The 17113-nt window shown below is 36.1% G+C and overlaps 1 long non-coding RNA gene across 1 annotated transcript; it reads right to left on the bottom strand.

Moving 5' to 3' along the window:
• Nucleotides 1–1193: 1193 nt before the first annotated feature.
• Nucleotides 1194–3276, bottom strand: LOC130735200 (uncharacterized). The gene is made up of 2 exons (XR_009018336.1): nucleotides 3183–3276; nucleotides 1194–1477 (listed from the first exon to the last, which is right to left on the bottom strand). It is a non-coding gene; the product is annotated as an uncharacterized LOC130735200 (long non-coding RNA).
• Between the last annotated feature and the right edge of the window lie 13837 nt (nucleotides 3277–17113).

The following is a 17113-nucleotide window of genomic DNA, read 5'->3' as shown; positions in this document are numbered from 1 at the left end:
GTCGGAATAGAAAGCTTCCTTTTGAAGAAAGATTGAAATCATCGAGAGAAATGGGTGTACGCGTGTAGAATCTTCATTTGAAGCTCTGAATAGAAAAAGTCTTCATCGTCGGGTAATTCTAGGGTTTTGAAATACCAGGGTTTTGGTTTCGGCAAACTTCCGATGATTGGAATCGGACGTTCGTAGATTCTAGAGTTACGCCTCGAAACGATTGTGATATATGGAAAAAGAGAAGTTCTAACATTTCTCTGAAGATTTTTGGACTAAATTCCTACAGTGTTCCAAGGGTGGAACACAGTTTGATTTCCTAAGGTTCTTGTCCTAGGTTTTAAAACGAATATTAGTCGTGCTATAACTTAAATCGACTTCGATACAATCCTTTGACTTTTCCTGAACTTTCTCCTTCATAAATTTATTCCATTCGATAAACTCTTGTTCAGGTTTTCCCTTCACGATACGTCAAACCTAATCGTAAATGGAAATCTCTTCCACTTATTCTAAGCTTAAAACTTGGGTCTTACATTACTACCCTCCAAAAAGAAAGTTTCGTCCTCGAAACTTAGGGTTCAGTAAAAGCTCCGGATATTATTCCTTGATCTTTTCCTCTAATTCTCATATAGCACCGTCCGTGTCTTCGTTCCAAATAACTTTTACTAAAGCACTCTGCTTCCCCTTCGATTGTTTCACTCTTCTAGTCCCAATATTGACCGACGGCGTCTCAACAGACATATCATCTTCAACCTTCCGAGATTTAACCACAATCGTAAATGCTAACACCACTAAATCTCTTATTCGGTTGCAGTCCAAAAGACAATGATGGTGGAACAACTAATCCATTCCTAGGATAACATCTAGGTTCTGTTAAGTCAATCAAACAGTTAGTACTCATCATAAGATAACATCTAACATGCTATACAATATGGTTAAGCAATAACTTCAATCAATTCTAAGCGAAAAATCGCTTGCAGACAATCAATTTTCACTCTTTGCAGAGTCACACAACCTAGCACAGAAAACCTATTCCCCAAAGACTCCCGAAAGACTCTTCAAGCTCTGATACCACAATTTAACACCCCGATTTCGGTGGTGTCACTTTAGTGACTTTAAATCAATAGTGCGGAAAATGCGTAAATATTTTTTTTCGTTTTCTTTTCAAATAGAAGACTTAACATAATGAAGACTCAACCCAAAGATAATAAACATAAAGTAATTGGGGATAGTGCCCGCAGGCGAATAAGTGCATCCCATGGTCAGAGCCATGAGTTTTATGAATACAGTTTTCAAGGAGATAAGTCAGCCCCAAAACGGGAAATGACAATCAGAGCTGTGAAAACAATCCCCCCATATAATACACTCCTAACATCGACCCTCATCCGATCATGCATGAAGTCCGGGTCCACGTCAAAGGCTCAGTAATAGTCATTGCGCTCCGGATCCTCCCCGAACGACGATCCATCTTGAATCAGCTGTTGGACGTCTGGCAGCAGGCCGACCGCCCAAACACAACCATACACACAAAGCCAAGGCGCTAGGGTCAACTCACCGAATATAATAGATAATACAAGCAACATGTGATGAATAAAGGGGTATATATATATAGGTTGTATATATCCATATAAGTTCTGTATCGTCTACCCTAAGGTATATACATAACATGTTATCAGATTTCTAAATTCAATATTCAATATCTCAACAGTTCAATAAGTTATATCTCGAAAACTCGATAAGCAATATATCAATGAATATAGTTAAATGCATGGTATGCCAATGCAGAATATGCTGACACAAACCCGAATAACGTCACTCTGCTTGGCGACGGGACAAACCAATGGTATTGCCACTTAAAGGCTGGGCACCTCGAGAAGGTCGTAACACTGGCCTCGTGTTTAACCATTTCTGCTCGGGCGTCACTTATCACCTTTGGCTATAGTCAAGACGGTACAAACTCTACATGGTTCGACCATTTCTGCTTGCTATGCCGGACATCAACAGGCACGATACAACTCTACATGGATGATCGTTACCTCCTGTTGTGCCAGGTATAATCAGGACCGATTCAACTCTACACGGCTGATCGTTGCTTCCTGCTATACCGAAGTACTCCACTTGGCACTTCATCGCGTGTATGCATGGGTGCAATATGGTTAGCTAAACAACGATTCGTCCTCACAGGTAAAATTGGTTCATTGACCAAAGGCTTCTACAACGAGAACCCTAGGCTATAGTCAAGTCGGTTGTGACCCTACGGGTTTAACTATTCTGCTTGCTACGCCAGACATCAACAGGCACGATACAACTCTACACGGCTGACCGTCACTACCTGTTGTGCCAAGTGTACTCTACTAGGTACCTTACTAATGCCCAGACCCTTGGCTAAAGCCCGTCTTCAAATTCTTTTCCATAAAAATGAGTTCCCTTAAAACAATATTTCTTTTATTAGGTAAAGTGTTCCATCGTGAGTTAATCCATTATGTCGTTAATACCAAAGTTCAGTTTTCATTTCCAACACCTTTCAAAATAAAGTTCCCAAAGCTAGGATCACCGACCCATTCCCGTTTTCCAAACTCACTTTCATTCCTAAGTCTTTTCTGTTGAATCATCGTCATTAATTAAAAACATTATATTCTTAGTAAGTATATTATGGATTTATTTACATAAAACATATTATGATTATTTTCGGTCCAAAACTCTATAAGTTCAAAGTTCCCATCAAACCCAAACAACTCTCCGAGAAAACACTAGATCCCCTAAAACAATGAAGGTTCGAACCTTGGTCCGACCTAACAAACGTTCCCAAAACAAACCCGTCCTTGTCATGACGAAGGTAAGTGTATTCTACACTCCCAAAAGTGGTATCAAAATACACGAAAATAGTCAGCACAATTTAATCATAACGCAAATACATCAAGCTCTATCGAGCGATGAATCAATATGGCAGTGCTGTAAACATAACCTTGTCATATCCACTAGAAAGCGATAAGACAGAAACCAGTAAACGGCCGAAGCCTCTCAGAAAACGGAGACACACGTCTCATATAAGTTCACTCGGCCGAAGCCTCCAGAAAACATTTTCCAATTCACAGCGATAAACAATATCCAAGCAATATACAATATCACGCAATATTCAAGTCGAAGTTATCGACGCCTACAATGCAAATAGCTAGTAAGTAAGTTGCCCTAACCTCGAACTCGTCCAGTGTGTTCAAGCAAGGCTCCTTCACAATCCTCTTTTCCTGCTCCAAGTGTTCCTCCAAACGAATCTTTGAGCAAACGAAGCGAAGGTCAATCAAAACAAGTCAATTCGAAAACTGTCGCAGGGGTATTTTGGTCATTATTTTCAGCTCAGAATTTCAAAATCAGAGTTTCGAAAAACAAATTAGATGGGGTTGATACTAACGACGATTATGACGACTAATCCTACTAGCACTAAGCTAAGGCGATAGTTTTCAGCCCAAAGGTTGAGACTTTGCTTAAAAATGGGTATTTTAAGCAGAAATTGATTCCGGCGGAGTTCCGGCGACATAACGGAAAAACTAATCCGACAGAAGTGCTCTTGGGCACGTAAGGAAGATGTTTAGAATCAAAAATGAAGTATTCAAGATAGTATTGCAAAAACCTCAAAACTATGAGCACAGAAGGACATAGAGAAAAGCTATGAAAAAAAACGATCAGAGGTAAGGAAAAGCGACTATACCTCGAAACCTTGAAGTAGCAACTGTTTAATCGACGATCCAGCAAGAAATGAACAAAATCTCTTCTCCTCCTCCTCCTAGCAAACTCGCGGCTTCAAGAGAGAAAATGGGTGAGTTTTTGTGTTTTGTGAGGTTTTTGTTTCAAGCTTCAACATATATATATAGGGAATGAAATGGAAGATATTTTGTAAAGATTGGATAAGGATGGATAGATATTTATCAAAGATATTTTGAGAAGATATTTTGTGAAGATATTTTTGAGAAGATATTTTGTAAACCGGTACAGATTTGTTTAGATATCGGAGGATTTAGCTCATAGAGTTAAGATAAAAATATGAGAGTGATTTCCGATTCTTCCTACTGATTCCAAGGTATTCTAGACACGATATTCTCCCCGCTGAATCTTCTAATTCTTCAAAGAAATATCGGTATGATTTTTGGTTTTCGAGGCTTGTTTTTAATGCTATATATTGAGGTTGGCAAAACGCGGAAAAATGAAAGTTTCGCGAATCTGATTTTTCTGGCTTCATTCTCCATGAATTCTAAGATAGGTTTTGGCGACATAAATCCAAAACTAAGAAAAGGTTTCCTTGTATTTTTGGTAACTAATGCAAAGTCGGTGTAAAACTATTTTACCCGATAAGTTGCTTTTTGCATCGGATGTCGGAATAGAAAACTTCCTTCTGAAGAAAGATTGAAATCATCGAGAGAAATGGGTGTACGCGTGTAGAATCTTCATTTGAAGCTCTGAATAGAAAAAGTCTTCATCGTCGGGTGATTCTAGGGTTTTGAAATACCAGGGTTTTGGTTTCGGCAAACTTCCGATGATTGGAATCGGACGTTCGTAGATTCTAGAGTTTCGCCTCGAAACGATTGTGATATATGGAAAAAGAGAAGTTCTAACATTTCTCTGAAGATTTTTGGACTAAATTCCTACAGTGTTCCAAGGGTGGAACACAGTTTGATTTCCTAAGGTTCTTGTCCTAGGTTTTAAAACGAATATTAGTCGTGCTATAACTTAAATCGACTTCGATACAATCCTTTGACTTTTCCTGAACTTTCTCCTTCATAAATTTATTCCATTCGATAAACTCTTGTTCAGGTTTTCCCTTCACGATACGTCAAACCTAATCGTAAATGGAAATCTCTTCCACTTATTCTAAGCTTAAAACTTGGGTCTTACACTCTTAATCAAGCAATTAAATTAGACAAAGGGAGAACATTTGAGTTAGTGGAACCACTCATGCCATGACATCCACTTAAATGTTTTAGGGTTAATAGCTCTTTTGGTCCCTCACTTATCACGATTTTGCACTTTCGGCCCCTGATAAAAAAATTAGCACTTTTGGTCCTCCACATTGCTTAATATTTTGCAAAAATGATCCTTATTTGGGACTAAAGCGGCAAAAGTTTGTATATGTGAGGGACTAATTTTGCTAATTTTATTCTGGAGAGACCAAAAGTGCAAAATCATGATAAGTGAGGGACCAAAATAACTATTAAGCCAATGTTTTATTTGGACACAATGTAAAGTGGAATGGAAAGAAAAAAATGAGGTGATTTTTAAGTTGTTTGAATTAAAATAAATCAAAGAAATTGAAAGGGAAAATGAGGAGTATATTATTACAATTTCGCGCTCATAAAATCCAAATAAACTTTTAAAATGTTATTATAAAATTGTAAACAAATTATTTCACTTAATCGTTTCCAATATACAATAAAAATATATAAATATTTATAAACTTCTTCATTATAATTTATTATATTATAATATTTTTAAATAAATAAACTAACATTAATACTATTTCTCTTTAAAAAGTGAATAAGAGTTTGGAAAGACTAAAATATGGTCAAAGTATCAAAGAAAAGTAAGTGAGTTTTCTTTGGTTCTCAGTTTTCACGACACTTCAAAAGTGAAAACATGTTTTTGTAACCACATTCTTCCCTAATCTGAGCAAAGACATTCTTCCATCAAATGTAGTGGTGCGTGGTGATGAACGTAGCTGAGAGCACAATCGAGCAGTGAGAATTCACGGTAAGGAGATACCATCTAAAGGAACTATGACGCTCAAGTAGTCATTAAATTAGAGAGAGAATTTTAAAAGTCTTGAAGACCAATAAGAGAGCAAGTAAACAATGTTTATCTTACAGTGTTGATCAAACATGCATATATAATGGTTTGAGGGAGAAATTGCAAGAGAGGTTAATTACCAGCTGTGATGTAGATGGCTTTAATTTGTAGTGTTAGCCTTACTTAAGTGAACTTGACCACCGATCCTTATAACTTAGCATTTTGTTCAACGAGTTAATTAGGAAAGTGGAAGTCTTTCGTTTGGTCCTCGTGATCAACTAGTTTGATGGATGGTGGTTATTTGAGCTGACCACGATAATGGTAAACCGAAAGGTCATTTGGGCAGCCAGGTACACGAGTCTTTAGCTTGGCATGTAATGTATATGCAATGTCGAGAAGACAAAGTAATTTGTAAGTAAAATAAATTGATTTAAATACTTTGGAGGTCCCTAAAATTGTATGGCGTACGCAAATAAGTCATTGAAAAAAAAATCTGATTCCGGGTCCCTGGAATTTTTTTTTAATCTAAATAAGTCCCTACCCGTGTTATGTGCTTCTGTGGCTCTATTTTTACACAGTCATCAATTCCACGTGACTTTTTTATTTTCCTTTTATTACACATGTATTAATAAATAATAATAAACATTTTAAACTTAAAATTAATCCCTAAATCTAATAATCTCTAATCCCCAATAATCTTTAATAAGTCCCTAATAACAAATCTAAAATGTTATTTTAAGGTATAAAAATTTATAAAATTTGTTATTAGGGATTAGGGATTAATGTTAAGACTAAAATGTTTAATTATTATTTATTAATACATGTGTAATAAAAGGAAAATAAAAAAGCCATGTGGAATCTATGACTGTGCAATAATAGAGCCACATAAGCACATAACACGGGTAGGGACTTATTTAGATTAAAAATAAAAGTTCCAGGGATTCGGAATCAGAATTTTTTTTCAGAGACTTATTTTCGTACGACATACAATTTTAGGGACTTCCGGAGTATTTAAGCCAAATAAATCATACTTAAATAGAAAAATAAATTGCAATGTGAGATAACCAATTGTAAATTGATATTGTAAATTAACTGAACAAGTTAGTAGCAAAACTTGATGTTTTGCACAAGCTAGTCTATACTTGAGAAATGTCAACGCATTGCAATGCTCAACATAGACGTAGTGAAATATTGTATTTGAAATTGAAGTGGTATTGGAGCGGGTGGTCCGGTGTGTTCGCTTTGTTGAAGATGAAGTTGAAGAAGCCTGTTGAATAAGAAAGTCGGGCAACTCACCATAGCTGGTCAAATTGCTCTTGTGTAAGGTCGAAAAAAAAAACTTCAGCATATTAAATTCCTCCTTTATAAAGCACAACTTTTTTATAATTTTAGATGTTGGTGTTTGAGAGTATAGAAATCATCTTGTCATTGTGTCATAAGTATCTGAGATAACCAATTGTAAATTGATATTAAAATTTCTACCTACACTAGGGCCGTGTATAGAGATTTTGAGGCTTAAGACGAAAATGTTAAAGTGTTTTTATTTTGACAAAAATCTTAAAGAGACCAAACATATCATGTAAATTATTAATTTTCTATATTATCTTCCCGTTTTTTGAGCTGTGAAATCATTTATTAGAGTTTTATACTCTAACATAAGTAAAAAATTATGAACAATAGAACATGAAACACAATGAATGAATCAATGAGAGATTTTACAACATTTTAATAACAAATATCTCCTTTGATAATTCACTTCAACGTAGAAAAATGAAAAAAAAAAAATTTTGTTTTACAGAAGAAACAATGATGCAAAGCAAACTAATTGTTATAAAATTTTCCTCTTGTAACAAACAAAAAAACTAATTGTTATGAGTAACACAATTTATTTTTTTGAGTTTTTTAAATGTATAAACAACATATATTTTATTTATTATTTATTGTTTTTTCTGAAAAATGTAAATTTACTAATACAAAATAATACTATTAATAACTATCAAAATTGCACTTCTCACATGGCACTGATGTTCTTACATTACATTATCCATGTTACAATTAATATTCCTTAATTTTTTACTGTTTCACTACTTTTTTAAGTCCCAATAATATAACATATATACATACCAAAAAAATAATTTTGAGGGCCTATATATTTTGGGGGGCCTTAGGCAATTGCCTATTTTGCCTAAGGCCCTACACGGCCCTGACCTACACGAAGATGAAGTTCTCGGATCGATATGTGGTTAAGATAAGTCGCTCAAACTGTTATTTAATCGGTTTTTTAGGTTTTGAAACTTGAACCGTTATCATATTTTTGTCAATTATGTCTTGACATTTAAAACTAAATCATTAAGATGCGTAATAAAGTCATAAGCTTAAGCCTAGCCACATTTTCAATTTCTTGTTATAGGTTTTTCACCCTTTTGTATTTTCTTTTACAAATTTTCAAATTTTAGAAAAACATTGTAGAGTGTCATCTCTTCTCCTAACATTTTCTATAAGTATAATGATTCTAACTTATCATTCTTTCATGATAAGCCTTTGCATCCCATATTTCTTTCCCACTATTTAAGGGCAGAACTATTTGCTAATAGATCATCTAATTTTCCCTTAGAGAGCTATCTCAAAATATTCCCAAGAATGTAAGATTGGGAATGTAACATTCTCAGGTTTGTAATAAGTGTTAAAACTTTTATTCTCGGGTATGAAAGATTCTCAGAAATTTAAATTAGACATGACTTTGTAAGTTTTATTCTCACCTCAAACAGAGAGAATCTAACATTCTCATAGGAATAAAAGTTATTTCTCACTAACCCTCATTCCACAACACGTTTTCTATTTTTATATTTTTTTAATAAAATATTTTTAAAAATATTCTTAGGAATAATATATAGAAACCAGACATATTTATCATTTTACCTGGGAATGTTTGTGTTGGTAATGAGATTCTAATGCAGTTGGAAGCACACACGGGTTAACAAGCACTGAACCCTAAAATGATAACTTTAGAATCCACCAGAAAGTCCGGAATCCACCAGAAAAGAGAGAAAATTATCAAATTGTATTATCAATAACAAGCTGAATAGGTTATGCCTTACAATTGCTTCAATAGGAAAAGAAAATATCCTACCAGAAAATAAACAAATCCTAAACGAAATTAAAAGATAATCCTAAATGAAATTAAAAGATCTTAACGAATTTAAAATATAATCCTAAATGAAATTAAGAGATCCTAAACGAATTTAAAAGATAATCCTAAACAAAATTAAAAGATCCTAAATAAAATATTAAAATTAATTAAAATATTAAAATGATATTTTTAGACTTGAGACGAATTCAGATGGGTCAAAAACTGTACTACATCAGATTCCTGGGAATTAAACATCATTCCTAGAACTAGTTTTCTAAAACTTGTAACAAATGTCCAGTTTTCAACTGAAAATCCACTCTTTTCCTATCTACACTCTCGATTTCAAGATCTAGGGTGGCCGCCGCGCCGCCTCATTGTGCGGCGACAACCCCCTCTCCTTGTTCTCATTCCCCTTGATAGTTCCTTCTTCGTCTTTGTGTTCCAGGGCATGACAAACAAAGCTTTCCGCACTTCCTCTTGCCTTTCTTCCCTATAGCAGTGTGCGACAGGCGCGGGCGTGGCCCCATCCTTTCACGTCACCTTCCGGCTACAGTGGTCTGGTTCTGCATGTGTTTGGCTAGAAAATCTTCTTTGGGTCGCTTCTGTGGGGCTCGAGGTGTTGGAGCCTGTGGCGCTGTGTGCTGCTTGTTCATCTGCTCGTTCGGTCGTCCTTTTAAGCTTTTATTTTATTTTTTATGTTTTTGTTTTTTAGGTTCGGTGTCTCAACACAAACGTTCCGTTGGTTTACTGCTGGAGGGTCTTTTGGTTTGTAGGGCTAGGTTGGGTCTTCGTCAGCAGGTTTCGTACAGCTTGATAAGGATGCTGTCTTGGTTGAACCCGTCTTTGTGGGGTTTTTGACGTTAGTGGTTGGGTTTTTGCCACTTTTTTTGCTTGGTTATTGTACCCATGTTGAGGGGGGTTATTTCTCAACATTCTATCTATTAATATATCTTTTGCTTTAAAAACAAAATGTCCAGTTTTCCTCTTCTCATGTATACACTCTTTACTTTGACTTCCTTTCTTCTCCTTTTGTTAATTACAAAATGGTTGAGATCCATCTACTAAAGGGAAGTACAAGTAGAAGTAGTAATAGCATTATAGGGTAAATGGCAAAAGTGTCAACCGACTTTACATTCGTCCTTAAATGAATTTTATTCAGCTCGCGGTCCCTAGAAGTGGCTAACGCCAGTCAATTTAGTCACTGACGTTAAAAAAACTGACGGACGTTAACAAAGGAGCTGACATGACACATTTTTTGCCACTTAAACAATCTTTTAGGTGTCAATTTAGTCCTTCGGTTGAAAAGTCAATATTATCTATCTAATTTTTTTTCACTTTGGTCCTTTTCTTCTTTCTTCCATCATCTTCATCCCCTTTCTTCCATCATCTTCACTTTTACCCTTCTTCATCAACTATATCAACCATAAAATAAAAACCATCATGCTTCAGAAACCCAGAACGTAAACCCACAATCTTCACCTCCTTCATTTGCATCTTGTTCATCTTCTCCTTATTCATCTTCCCCAAGAACTCCACCCCATCCGGCCACCACTCCAACCACCTCCCCATTTAAATGACCAACCTCCACCACGTAAACCACCTGATTCAAGTTCTCCGGTCACCACCCCCTCACTCCAGACCTCGGTGAAGATAAATCTCAGATTTGTATCCAAATCCCTGAGACCCAGATTTGGGTACTGCTCTTTGTGGAATGAGAGAAAGGATTAACCAGATATGGGTTGGAGGTTTGAATGAGGAAGAAGGCTGGTTGGTTCGGTTACAGAAGGTGGGTGTGGCTATGGATGTTGGGTTTTTAGTGTTTAGTGAGAAAAGCTTCAGATCGATGGTGAAGGGGTTGATTTTGCTTAGAGATGAGGAAAGTTGTAAACTTTACGGTTGATTGTGGCTTGGATGAAAGTCGTTTGGTTTTATTGCAGATCTGTGTATCTAAGAGGAGTGCTTAGACCATTGGTATTGTGGAAGGGGAATGAGCTTCTTATGCAGATGATGTCTCTTGAAAAAACCAAATCTTGAACTTATTGAACTTTCTCTTAATGTTCCTGATGTTGTAAACTTGTAATATGGATTTTGGCTTTGTGCTGCTATATTCAACTAATTGAGCACGGGCTTTAGTCTTATGCTCACATTACAGATTTTCTAGCCACTGGAATGTAAGTTGGGGCTATGGTACTGAATTGTTGAAGCTAGGAATGGGTTGATTATTTCTCTTGTTTGATGGTAATGGGTTGGATATTTGTTTTTGTATCTAGCTTTGTTGTGCTGATATTCATCTTGTGTTCGTTACTAATGTATTTGGCCTATAAAAAAAGTAAATTTTTGGGTTGACAGGGAATAATTTATGGTTTTTTTTTTCTGAGTTGAGAGGGAAGAATTTCTGGGTTGATTATGAACGAGGAGAAGGATAAAGAATGAAGTTCTTCAATTTCTGGGTTTATCTTCATGAAGATGATGGTGATGATGGTTTGGGGACTAATTTGTCACATTCAGGGACTAATTTGACGTCCAAATGTTTTACCAATATTTGAATTTCACGTAGGCAGGTCCAGCTATGCAAAAAAAAAAATTTTAAATTGTGCTAACGTCCGTAACTTTTTTTAACGCCAGGAACTAAATTGACTGGCGTTAGCAACTTCCAGGGACCGCGAGCTGAATAAAATTCATTCAGGGATGAATGTGAAGTCAGTTGACACTTTTGAGGACCAAAATGACCATTTACCCTAGCAATATATATCTGGTTAATAAGGTAAATTGACTTATATTATTATCTATCCATGATAGAGTTGTCAAAACGGGTCAGCCCGACCCATATGGGCTGACCCGTAACGGGTTGGGTTGGTCACGGGTTGGGTTATGTCAACCCGTATTTAAATGAGCCAGAAAATTATGGACCCAACCCGACTCGCTATGAACCCGCGGGTTGACGGGCTGGCTCGCGAGTTGGATGAAATAAATAAATAAAATGCAAAAATTGGATTAAAAAATCTTGAAAATGTTTAAAAAAAATTATTATAAAAAGGTACTTATAAAAGTTCATCAATCTAAGATTATAAGTAAACAATATAACATCATTCACTTTATTCATATCTAAATTTAAGTTCAAACTTCAAATCTAACATAGTTTTACAATAGTAATTAGTAACGATATCAACTCAACCGGTCCAAATCTACCATAGTTCAACATATTTTAATAATAATACTAACAAATAAGGTTTTTAAACAAATATGTCAATGTGCTCACTCTCCAGAACAATTTAAAAATAAAAATAAAAAATTACTCTGACCCGCGGGCTGGCTCGCTTGACTCGCGGGCCGGCTCGTTTAACCCTAAATGGGTTGGGTTGCACTGACCCATATTATATCCGAGTTGGAATTTAGTCAACCCAACCCGACTCATTTAACCAACCCGTTGGGCTGGCTCGCGGGTTGCAACTCATCGACAGCTCTAATCCATGAGGATCAAATTTAAATAAAATATTTTTTGTATTTGAAAGGAGTGGTACTGCATTGATTTAAAAAGAACACTACCAGGGGCAATTGAGGCAACCACTGAAAATTTTAAAAAATTCATTTTGGGCAATGGCGGCGGTTGAAACCGCCGCTAAACGTTGAAAAGAAATTGACACTTTCGGTCTAGGGGCAAGTATGACCGCCGCAATATATTTGGTAAAATCGCCGCTAAATTTAGTGGCGATTTTTTCGGCAGTCGCTATATAGCCGCCGCTAAAATTTTGCGTCGCCTTATTCAATGTCGTTTTTTCCAACCGACGCTAAACGTTTTTAGCGGCGGTTATAATCGCCGCTAAAAGAAAACATAACGGCCGCTAAAACCCGTGTTTCTTGTAGTGTAATAAGACGAAAGATACTTACAAAGATAGTATGACATTTAAGTTTGAAAAAGCATTTAGAGATTTGTACATAAGAATAAGGGTGGTGATCACACGAGGGGTGTAAATAAATGATGTTTTACATGGGTTATAATGCACAGTGAAAGGCAAAGTGGAGGAAGAAACTTTAACCATTGTTACTATGACCTTTTATGCAATTACAATATAAAATGCCTTCTCCTAATTTAGTAGTCCCTTTTATCTTGGCAATTGGTCCTTTTTCCTTCAGACTAGCTGCTCCATTGCTTTGCCCTTTACTCTATAGTGGTATTGTCATCTTCCTCTTTTAAGCATGTGAGTTTCCGAGAAATGGTTAATATGTATTGTCTGTCCCCTTTCTCACTGCTCCATGCTGCCTCTCATTACTATGTTTTTGATATTTGTTTCTTGGCTTAATTGTACTTTTGGTCCCTCAACTTTGCCCTTCCTGTGAAAATCGTTCCCGAACTACGAAATTAGCAAAAATCATCCTCAACGTTTACACTCTGTTGCAAAACTGGTCTGTCGTTACACTTCCATCTGAAAACTAACGTTTTCTGGGTAAAAAATAAAAAATAACAAAAAAACACATGAACTTCATCATCTTCATCTCTTTCTTCAAAGATTCTTCATGACGAAGTTCATCTTCATATGCCCAAGAACCCACCAAAATCCCAAAAACCAACCCCCACCCCCAAAAACCCAGAAACCCACCCCACAACAACCCAGAGAAGAAGAAGAATCGATCAAAAACATCAACTCTTATCTTCATCTCCTGCGCATCAAAAACATGGTCAGATCCAACTGCTAGGTATCTTTTCCAACTTCAAATTCAACAAGAAACATTGTTTTTCTATTGATCAATCTAATCTAAAGGGAAGATGATGAAGCTAATATGAATTTTGTTTTGGATTGGTTACATATGTCATTTACAAAGCTAATCCCAAACCCATCTTCACCATCATCAACGCCTCCCGTGCATCTCACCGTCTTCATCAACAACGCCTAAGAACAATCTGGAGAGTCACCCACCCTTATCTTTTTCTTCATCCTCCTCCTTCCTTGTTAGATCGGGTTCGGAGAACATGGGTTTGGTGCCAATCTGAACTTAGCAAACCCCTAAATTTTCTAGCTTCCGTCAATTTTCCCTCAAATGGAGAGGTAGAGATGGCCGATAAAATTAGGAGAGCTAGATCTGTAGGTTTGGATGTTGATGCCTGCATGGCTTCGGGGTTCACTTCAGGTTGATTCCTCAGTCCACATCGTTGGGATCGAACCTGCTGACGAATGATGTTTGTTGGATGACCTAGTGCGCAGAACAATTTATTGAACTTCAATTCAATTCAGTTTGCATCTTGGGGGAGCTGTTCCTGGGTTACGTTTATTGGTTTGTGAAGCAGCTGCGTGTTTTATTTTGTTTGCATCTTGAGCAGGTGCGGTGGATTTTCTCAAAGTTTTAACCTTTTGGTTGAATTATTTGACTACAGGAAAAAAAAAATTCCACCTGGGTTGGAATGATGAATGATGAATGAAGAATGAAGAAGATAAATATTCATCATATTTATGGGTTTTTACCCACAAAACGTTATTTTTCAGACGGAAGTGAAACAACATACTAGTTTTGCAACGGAGTATAAATGTTGAGGATGGTTTTTGCTAATTTCGTAAATCGGGGACGATTTTCGCGGGAAGGGCAAAGTTGGGGACCAAAAATGCAATTAAGCCTTGTCTCTTTTTCGATTTATTGTGGCTTACGGTCCCCTAAAACCGTTACCATTCGGGTGGAGCAATGCGCTAGACTTTAAATAACTCCTGCAAGCGTGGATGAGCTGCCCGAGTTGGAATAGGGACACCTTTTAATCTTGCTTTGGGTTATATACTTATATGCACTTATCAGAACGGGTAGGGAGGAAACAGTGGCGGAGCTAGCAATTTGATCTCACCGGGGCCAAAAGCGAAAATATAACAACAGAGAAGAAGAAACAGTTGTGGATTTTTAACAATACAAAAGCTAATTTTTCTTTTATAAGAGATTTGCAAAATCTTGGGTGTGGCCATGGCACAGGCAGGCCACCCCCTGCCTCCGCCCTAGAGGAACATAACCTCTTAAGTTTAAAACTTAGAAACGAGTAGACTTGCATGGCTCGATGATAACAAAGTCAGACTTGGAGTTCTTTATTCATATTATACACTCTTTGGTCCTACCCCATGAAAAGTATACAATCTTTTAAGTTTAAAACTTAGAAGCGAGCAAATTTGCATGGTTGGACGGTAAAGAAGTCGAATCCAAGATTCACTGTTCATAGGATATACTATTTGGCCCGACCAGAGATATGTTTTCGGGTTGTTCAAATGACCTATGAGAAAGTTTGTGTTAAATAATTCATCGTCAAATTACATTGAAGATAAGTGAGTTAAAATTTTTATATTTTATTTATAAAAAATTCTTCTATTGGTCCATTAAGTTATGAGTCCAATAACTCACAACTAGTGGCGGACGCACTTGAACATGAGGGAGTTCAGATGGACCCCCTGAACAAAAAAAAAATTACACTTACATTCCTATATACTCCCTCCGTTCCATAAAGTTTGTAGTTTAAGGTTGTGGCACAAAGAGTAAGAAAACAATTATTAATAGTATAATTTGACTAGATTGCCCTTATTTGCTTTTATTAGTATGATGTGCAACTATTAAATTATACTTAGATAGAAAAGAATGTAATTAATAGAGAAGAGTTGTGGTTGGTTAATATGGAAGGTGATAAGTGAGAGAAAATGTATTAAATGAGGGTAGAGGTGGAAAAAATTAGCAAAAAATGCATTGGTTTTCTAACAACAAACATTTTGGGATATTGAAAAATGGTGTAAAACAACAAACTTTCTGGAACGGAGGGAGTAATATTTTTTTTGAACCCCTGAAAATTTTAAATTATACTAGTAGATCAAGTTTTGCACCAAGGACTCACACTCACCTACTCCCCTCACTCTCTCTCTCACACACGCGCACTCAGCCACTCACCATCTTTCTCTCGCTACCCTAAGTCCCACCCAACTAAGAAGTGAGAACTGCAATCAGAATCATCGTCTGCAAAATAGTTCAATATTAAATTATATATCCTTCGTTCAATTTTTCTGTTTCGAGTTAGTTACTTAGTTCTTAAAGACAATCTAATTATTCATTTATCTGATCTTTACTGAATTGGAAACGCTCAACGAGAATAGTATATGTTTCTAGTGTTTTCAGTTTAGATTTCTAACCTCAGTTGGTCAATTTAACTAAGATATTTGGCAAAATTATGATTGAGGATAGGTGAAATAATATGCATTAATTAATTATTGAATGTCAAAAGTGAAACTAAAATGATAGATATTAATGAATCATACATACATATGAATGTGCATACATACATAAATATTTGCAGATACAAAATTTCAAGTGATGGATGCGTTTTCGTCTATTTTTACTTATTTGGCTGTTATTTTCTTAGTAAGTAAAGTGATAAGAGAAAGTCGCTTTTATATTTTTCTGCAAGTTTTATGTAAAATTTAACTTTATTCAGTTTTCCCTCGATTGAGGGAAGAACATGATCGTTAGTGTTAGTGTAAGTTGTTCAACGATTTCAGAATATGAAATCACGTAGAGGACAACTATGACTTGTATAATTTATGATGTATAAACATATTAAAGTTATTTCTAATTAAATTTTCACCCATGTGTTCATTTGAAAAATTTGAACCCCTGATCCGGGCGTCCTGGATCCGCCACTGCTCACAACCCCTATGTTTTCTGATTAAAAAAGTCACACATATAATATACCTTTTAACTTAAAGGGTAAAACATGATGGGGGAAGAAAAAAAGTATAAACATTTAAAATCAGTGGTGTGTTTAGTTATTTATTTTATATACCAGAAAGATAAATTGCATCCGTCAAGAATTGATCTCGAGACTTTCCCACTTAATCCATATATCCCTTAACTCTTAACATTTTAGCTATCATTTGGTACACCATATTTTTTTGAAAGAGAAATAAAATAAAATGGAACTTTGGCAAAGTGAAACAGTTAAAATGTTTGGAGGTGTGTTTTTGGTACATCCAAAAGATAAATTATACCATCCAGGGATTGATCTCTGGACCTCTCTACTCAACTCATATGTCTTATAACTAGGGATGTCAATGGCTAGGGTGGGCATGGGAAGTATATAACCACCACCCGCTCCGCATGTAAAAATTTATACATGTACCCGCTTCATACCCGCATGGATATCCATTAAATGAGTTTTAACCGGTTTTTAAAATACTCGTGGATGTCCATGGGCACCCGACACCCATGAAC

Source organism: Lotus japonicus, chromosome 2, assembly GCF_012489685.1.
Source record: "Lotus japonicus ecotype B-129 chromosome 2, LjGifu_v1.2".
Taxonomy (NCBI): Eukaryota; Viridiplantae; Streptophyta; class Magnoliopsida; order Fabales; family Fabaceae; genus Lotus; species Lotus japonicus.
Note: the sequence above shows the minus strand (reverse complement) of the source record. Positions and strands in the feature narration are given on the sequence as shown.